The sequence below is a fragment of the Lactuca sativa genome, chromosome 8 (genome assembly GCF_002870075.4).
Source record: "Lactuca sativa cultivar Salinas chromosome 8, Lsat_Salinas_v11, whole genome shotgun sequence".
Lineage (NCBI taxonomy): Eukaryota > Viridiplantae > Streptophyta > Magnoliopsida > Asterales > Asteraceae > Lactuca > Lactuca sativa.
Genome location: NC_056630.2, coordinates 126,494,885 through 126,503,614, shown reverse-complemented (window position 1 = coordinate 126,503,614; position 8,730 = coordinate 126,494,885). Strand labels below are relative to the sequence as shown.

The following is an 8,730-nucleotide window of genomic DNA, read 5'->3' as shown; positions in this document are numbered from 1 at the left end:
TCCTCTATCCTAATAAATGAAAATGATTTGTGACACATGTCATGTTTTCCATATACTTGGACACATGTCATTTTCTAAATTTTTTTATTTATTTAATATTCCACTTGTCATTAACCTATAATGACACCTAATTAATATTTTTATATAATCAGTTAAATATTCCTTAGTTTTAGCCTATATTGAAAGGAAATTGACTGCAACTTTTAATGCCGCTCAATTTGAAAACTAATACATCGAATTCGAATAAATGTTAGTGTATAATATATGGAATGTTGACTATTATAACGATTTAATTTTAGTATAACTTCAAACTTTGAATTTTGTTTTTCTTCTAATCATGGAATTTTTTCTATTTCAATTGTCATATGCAATTACCTGATTTATCTCTACCACAGTTGTCCTCTGTTTTGTGAATCTTTGTGTATGTGATGTTATATCCTTTTAATCAATCTTTTTGAATGTGTTGTCCGCTAGAGATGATAAACTAAGCTGCCGCTATTCTTGTAGACCATGCTCTCACTTCAAACTTTTTTTGTAACTTAACCCAAGGATGAACCACCAGCAGGTTGTCCTACTTCGATCAGGAAGATGATGTATTATTTATGTTTTCATTTTTGGGGCACTCTCTTTACAATTTTTTGTTTGACGGTCCGTCCTTAAAATCTTCTTACAGACCTAGGCAGTTGATTCATTTTTTTTCTTAAAGTGAATGGAACGAACGCCTCACCATCATTAGAAAGGGATCCTTTCATACTTCATCATCTCCCACAAATGTGTTGATCTCTAATCTTCGTTCCTGGTTTGTTGTTTGTCTCTGTTTCTCCGACAAGAAATAGCTGACCCCTTGCACTTTGTTCATCACTATCTCACCATCTTTTTAGGATGTCCAACACCATCTTTGTCATTGCTGACAACAAGCACGTAAACCCTCCTTACTACATGATGTTTCGATCTATAACTCAGTCCCGAACAATTAATTCGATGATATTAATTTGGATAAATTATATAGAAGTTTGACAAATAATCATATATGCAGGGAAGAAAATAACTGATGATTCGGTTCTTTTCTTCTTTATCACATGTGTTTTTTAAATTGAGAAAGTTTGAAGGTGCCATGGTGGCCATTCATGACAATCTATTATACATCAAGATGTGGTGGATTTTCTTTTTTGCAAATTGATTTTCAATGATGTGAGATAACCTTTAGCATCCTCTAAATAACTTTTACATATAAATGAGGCATTAACATTAGCCATGGATGAAAATGTTGTTTTTTAATCATTATGATCTACATTGTGTTACCTTTTTTTTTCGTAAATAAGTTCTAATGAACCTGATTGCATGGTCTAAATCATAAGATGATGACATCCGAATATCAAAAACCTCTTAAATCTATTTTGACTACAATTTTTTTATTTGAATCCCATTGACACTTTGTGAAGCACTGTAAGCAGCTTTAAAAAAATAGTATAAAAAAAACCCTTTTAATTATATGATTTGCATTTTTGCTCATGGATTGCTTACTATCAATTAAATTGCAAAACTTCCTCCTTCGACGTTGAACTTTTCATCAGTAAGACTATATTGAGTGTATTTATCTCAAAAATGTCCACATTTTTACTTTTGAGAGTGATTAAATTAAATGAGTTTTAATTTTCATAATTACAAGAATGGTACAATTATTTCTAGAAGACAATTTGTTAATATATAAATGGCTTACAAGATTTTTTTTAGTAAGAAGTTAACTTAATTTGTGCAGTCAGTTATAATTATGAATATAATTTATTGATATATAAATGGTTCACAATATTTTTTTAGCAAGAATTTAATTTGCTTTGTGCATTCAATTATAACTATGAATATAATTTATTGATATATAAATGAATATAATTTGTTGATATTTAAATGGCTTGCAAGATTTTATTGCACGTATTTCACTTTCATCCATACTTTTTAGACGTCATGTTAACAAAGCTAATTCATTTGCGTTAGTGTGTTTCTATAGTTTTTCACTATATTTTCGTACATGTAGTTCTGTTGACCTTATTTTTAGGATTGTTAAAATAACATTAAACTACTACCCTGTATGATTGTGTTTGTTATCATAAGTCTATCAAAAATATTATTCTAACTTTTATGTTTTTATCTAATTATTAATGAACTAAAATAAAATTGTTCAAAGTCAGTAATCATTTTAAATCTTATTTATATATAACGATCATAAAGTAATATATATATATATATATATATATATATATATATATATATATATATATATATATATATAAACAAAAACTATGTTGTTGTATGATGCAATTATGTGAAACAAATGATGATGTTAAGGGATATGCAAATATGATGTCGTGTCCATTCATAAATATAAGTAAGTTTTTATTTTGTTGAAAATTAGAATTATGTTCCTAGATATGTTTTCCATATACTTGGACACATGTCATGTTTTCCATATACTTGGACATATGTCATTTTCTGAATTTTTTTAATTTATTTAATATTCCACTTGTCATTAACCTATAATGACACCTAATTAATATTTTTATATAACCAGTTAAATATTCCTTAGTTTTAGCCTATATTGAAAGGAAATTGACTGCAACTTTTAATGCCTCTTAATTTGACAACTAATACATTGAATTCGAATAAATGTTAGTGTATAATATATGGAATGTTGACTATTATAACGATTTAATTTTAGTATAACTTCAAACTTTGAATTTTGTTTTTCTTCTAATCATGGAATTTTTTCTATTTCAATTGTCATATGCAATTACCTGATTTATCTCTACCACAGCTGTCCTCTGTTTTTTGAATCTTTGTGTATGTGATGTTATATCCTTTCAAAGTCAATAATCATTTTAAATCTTATTTATATATAACGATCATAAAGTTATATATATATATATATATATATATATATATATATATATATATATATATATCAATTATTATATAAAAACAAAAACTATGTTGCTTTTATTGGTTGAAAACGCAAGTATAATGGTATGATGCAATTATGTGATACAAATGATGTTGTTAAGGGATATGCAAATATGATGTCGTGTCCATTCATAAATATAAGTAAGTTTTTATTTTGCTGAAAATTAGAATTATGTTCCTAGATATGTTAAAACTATTAATTTTCATATGTTAACAATGCAAGGGCATAATGGTAATTTTTTTAAAAGGGCATAATGGTTTTTTAGTTGTGCTATCATAAGATGAAAATGAAAGTATGATGCTATTATGTGATACAATTGAAAGTATGTTATTATTAATGGATAAAAATGCAAATATGATGTCATGTTCATCTTCTATCCTAATAAATAGAAATCATTTGTTTCCACTTGTGTTCTAATGAAAATTAAATCTTGCCAACAAAGTATTACATTAAAAATTGGTGAATTTTTTCGATTTGATATTAATTCTTTTTAATAAACCCGTGTAATACACGGGTCTCACACTTAGTCTTCTAATAAAACACTCTTAAATTTGCCACTTGTCATCTTTTTAAACCCCAATCCTACCACGTGTCATTCTTTGGGATCCTATACATTATGTTTTCCCGCTCATGTATTCTTCAATCAAATCAAATGTTTCAAAACCCAAAAAATCAGGAATTTATATTCAAAATTTTCAATCATATCTTGCCCCAAATCTCTCCTTAAATTTCGATCACTTGAATCTCTCTACTGTTTAATTTCAAAATCCCAGTTGTAAAATCTATAAAACCTATCTTCTCACAATCTCCATTTTGGCTGCTGCAATATTTGATGCGGACCAAACAACCCCTTCTTCACCATAACCTTCATTTCAGGTACGCTTCATGTTCAATGGCCCTAAGTTACCATCTACGACCCCTTCTTCATCCTTCATTATTTCTCTGAGATGAATCCATCAATCCGACATTGAAATTCTAAGTTTGCAGACATTCTCATCATTTCCCTCTTTTCGAATCCTATCCAGATTTTGATTCGTGGGTGCATAAATTGATGTTGTATTTCATTCACAATATCAGAAGAGGTAGATTTTTGAAAAAAAATATAAGTTCCATTTCTTTTATAAATCAACAGAAGAGGGGCATTCATATGTTTAGGGTTCAAGGTTTCAGATAATCTTTACCAGTTGTGACTAATCTGTTGATTTTTTTTTCTTATTTACCTTCGAGGTAGTGCACTCCAACACAAACTGCGGCCACCTTCTCTTCTTGGACCCCTCTGTAATCAACTTTTTATTTTCTTCTTAAATGGGTTTGTTTCATGGATCCGGTTCTACATTTTTTCACAATAGGGTCTCTATCTCTCTGGGTAAAGTCTGTCTAACAGGGTGTGTGTGTATGTGTGTTTACAAGTCCTTAAAAGGGAAGACATTGAAGATCGAATAGTTGCATCCATGTTTGCTTCTTCACTCCTATGCCTTCTCCTCAATATATCGTTGTCACACTTATATGATTCTGCATGCATCATGTATTAGGCCCTCAAATGATTATATTTTGATTTGATCTATCAGCTATTAATTGATGTTAGTATGTTTTTTTTTTCCAGCAAGCTAACAAGAATGGTTCTACTGCAGGCTTCTCATGCTTAAGTTGAGAATTTTTTTGAAGCAAGACATAGCGAGATTCTTGTGCTTGGATTTTGGAGGTCGTGTTCATTCATATCAGATTACTTTTTCTCAGTGATGGTAAGATTTTGATTATTTATTTGTGATTCTTGAGTAATTTTCCTTCTTTTTTGTTTATTGCCTTGATATTTTTCGTATATTTGTAGGTAGATGCCAAAGAGTTCCAAAGAATATTTTAATTTTGGACTTAAAACTTTAAAAAACAAATTATTTCATCATTATATATTTTTTTTCTCATGGAAATTGCGAAAACACTAGCACGCTAAACCTCAACTTAACAGCTTCCAACAGTAACAATCATGTTTTTAGATTCCTACAGTGATTGCTTAAAGCTGTATGGATATGGCTTTCTATTATTATTATATATTTTTTCCAGTTATCCAACTTTTGATGGTTAGAGTGCCAAACTTTTTAGCTTTACATGAAAGAGCTGTAGTTTTTTTTTCCTTTCTATTTTGGATTCTTTGGAAACCATATTTTGTAATTGTAATATTTTTAGGGGATGCTCAAAACGTGTTTTTGATTATATGTCTAAAAGAATGTGGTTCATGGTCGACCATTGAGTTTTTTTTTTTTTTTTTTTTTTACCAGCAATTTTGAGAAATTTGTTATTATGTGGAATTGTGGATTAAAGGGTAAATAGCGCACTTTGGCTCTCAAAATGTGAAATCTCACAAACTTATCACTAGAACAAGCATTTGGTGACTAATTTAAATAAGTACTTACACAACTATAGTAGTTTGAATAATATTGGATTCTCGATCTTTGATGTATTCAACAATGCAGAGAGTCTTTGGAGTTAAAACTCTCATATTTATGGTACAATAGCTGTTATGCAGGGTAATAATAAGTGACAAAGTTGGATAACAACTCATAAGATGTTTAGACTTTAGACCTTAATGGCGATTGTTAGATCTTGAAGCTATCAAACCTCTATTTCATATTTACCTGTATATATTGGTTTAACGGTTTTTAACCAATACTTTTATGTCGAATTATAAATGAAATATAGTGGTAATTCTGCTATAAGTGCACAATACGTGGCTACTAAAGTTTCAGATAGAAATTTTGGTGTTGCAGAGAATATTTAGAATGCATGTGAAATTATATGTTTGCTAAAGATCATGTGTAAAAGATGTTAAAAGGTTGATCCTACAGAAAGGTTAACTATAGTTTGAAGCTCAAAGTAAGTGTTTGGTTCTTACAAAAGTAGAGATTATAAAATGATGTTGTTAAGAATTTGGATCTGCTCCTGAACTGCATGTTTTATGTGTTTCGCTTTAACTATTTGACAACTTGGTGTTGTTTGAATCTACTGTTATTGTAATCTTTGTTTATGCTTTGAACTCATTGTGTTGGTCCAACTTGCTGCTGGTCTTTGGTTCTTTTTTTTAATCTGTTGCCGTTCCAAAAATAATAATTACTCTTAAAAAGTTGGTTATTATAGCATCTTACTTTCTATTCTTCCTATTCCTGTGTTGTAAATAGTGACAAACTTTAATTAATTATTTATATTATTTCTTTTTTTTTTCACTTGTGGTAAATGAGATGTTTTTGCATGTTATATCAATCATGCATTCTAATTATCGATTAAATTATCTTTTTATTCCTTTTCTTTTCCGGTTGGATTTGCAATAAAGAGCACCAAACATTTTTTTTTTGTTACTTCCTCTAAATAGCTAAACTTTTTATATATTTGTTTTTTTTGCTATTTGTTGTAAATATACACAAACTTTTTATATATTTGTTTATTTGTTTTCTTTTATCATGTAATAAATGAAATAAATACAAAAAATTGTTTTATTTGGATTTTTTTAGTTTTTTTTTGTCTTGCACTAAATAAAATAAATTCCAAAAAGTTTATTTTTTTTATTTGAAATATTAAAGCATCTTACTTGCATTGACTATAATATTTCTTTGTACTTTATTTTGTTGAATATTTGTTATTATAGGCAAATACATCAAAGTATGTCGGTATTTTAGTTGGGTTGCACTTATTTCAAATAAAACTATGTTATTTCTATGATTGATTGTCTTTGTTTTTTCTTGAGTTTAATTAATTTTCCATTTCATTGTCAACATGGTCGTATTAATTTGAAATAACTATATGGTGTAACTCTTTATAATTTATTAATTGTTCTTATTAGGAAAATATGAAATATAATGCCCGGCTATATTTAAGTAGATCTTTTGAAAAACAATGGTATAATAGGAAAATATACAGTATGATGTCTGTCTGGCTTAAATGCAACAAATAGAATGTTGTAATAGAAACTAATGAAAGTAGGATGCTATAATACACAAATAAATCAAAGTGCATTGCTATATATGTCATTTAATATATATATATATATATATATATATATATATATATATATATATATATATATATATATATATATATATATATATGTATATATGTATATAAACTTAATTCTAATAACAAATTGTGATTAGGTGTATAATAATGGTTCATGGGAAATCGGAGTTGTCTATGAGGATTCTGTTTTTTCTCCACCAATTCATGATTCACAGCCGACATGCCCACCTTCATTGGTCATCAGAGTTTTATTTCATTTCACTTTGTGAACCGTGTTTTCCACGATTTTTATAATTTATACATTATTTTACTTTGTGAACCGTGGTTTTCACGGGTTATAACCTAATATAGTATACGTATAAATAAATGATAATTAGAGAAGATATTTTGAAATAGTAGATAGGTAAGAAAGTATCTTTGTATAAGGATAAAAAATTTGAGGGTAAAATGGATGCCATGATACGTGGTCATTTGTTGTAAATTACAAAGCAATTACTGGACAATTAATATCTTAAAATTGAGTATAAATAGAAACACATCTTACAAATTTTAAACGATACCATTTTATAGAAAATAATGAGAAAACATATATAATAGTTGCAAGACATCAATTTCAAATAAAAAAAAAGATCAAGGAACAATCGTGGGAACTTTTGCTTCGAGGGTGTGTTTCATAGCCTCTTTTTCGATATTTTATCAATTTTAGAGGGGAATACATGTTAACTTATTATATATCGTTATTATTCTTACGATATAAACATTGTTGTTATTTATGTTGTTATTACATCCATTTAAAATGGACAATATTTATATAATGAATTATTTTTTATACTATGTCGTTACTCGGTCTGTTTAAAATATATTATTTTTATACTACGTTGTTATTCTAAATGGATAATATTATACAATGTCGTTACTCTACATGTTTAAGAATGAATAATTTTCATATAGTGCATCACATTTAATTTTTAAAAGATAATTAAACTCTTTAATTATATATTAATATAATTGCACAACGAAACATTGGTCTAGCAACTTAAAATCTTAAAGTTAAGACTACAATAATTATGACTATGTAAATAATGGTTGAATGAGACATATTCATCATCTAAATTTAATACTTAGCCAAGACCTCTGCCCATAATCGTTAAATCTTAAGTAAGCGGGAGAGTCATGTATAGATCTATACGGGTTGACACCCCCACCCGCGGTTGCTAGCTACAACCATCGACGGTTAAGTCACGTGTGATACCTATCTAAACATTACGACGTCCGATGAAGCGTCGTGAGGGGCAATAACTAGTCAACAACTTGATCATGGGAACTTATTGTAACCTTGATAGTTACGTTTTAAGCAAACAATTATATAAGTTAAATTAATACTTATATACATTAAAACGTACTTTTGTCAAGAAAGAACTCTTTTAGCAAACATACTTTCGGTATAAAAGTACACTTCCAGTGAACATATTTTTATATAAAAGTATACTCTTTATATACATACTTTTGGTATAAAAGTACTCATTTAGTAAACATTTGTTTGATATAAAAATACATATTCAGTAAACATACTTTTGTTATAGAAGTACTTTTGATACAAACGCTACAAACTTGTGAACTCACCAACATTATGTTGACGTTTTTAAAATCACATATATTCCTAGAGAAACAAAAAATGGAAGCTTGCACTCGGAAGTCAACTCGTGAAGTCAAAACTACACATAGATCAATGATGCAGTTTTATTAAGTAGCCTACTGTTTAAGGTTCAGAT

At 28.2% G+C, this 8,730-nt stretch overlaps 1 long non-coding RNA gene across 1 annotated transcript; it reads left to right on the top strand.

The window, feature by feature from the left end:
- Positions 1-3,599: 3,599 nt before the first annotated feature.
- Positions 3,600-7,351, top strand: LOC111920120 (uncharacterized). The gene is made up of 3 exons (XR_002859715.3): positions 3,600-3,832; positions 4,588-4,698; positions 7,096-7,351. It is a non-coding gene; the product is annotated as an uncharacterized LOC111920120 (long non-coding RNA).
- The last annotated feature ends 1,379 nt before the right edge of the window (positions 7,352-8,730 follow it).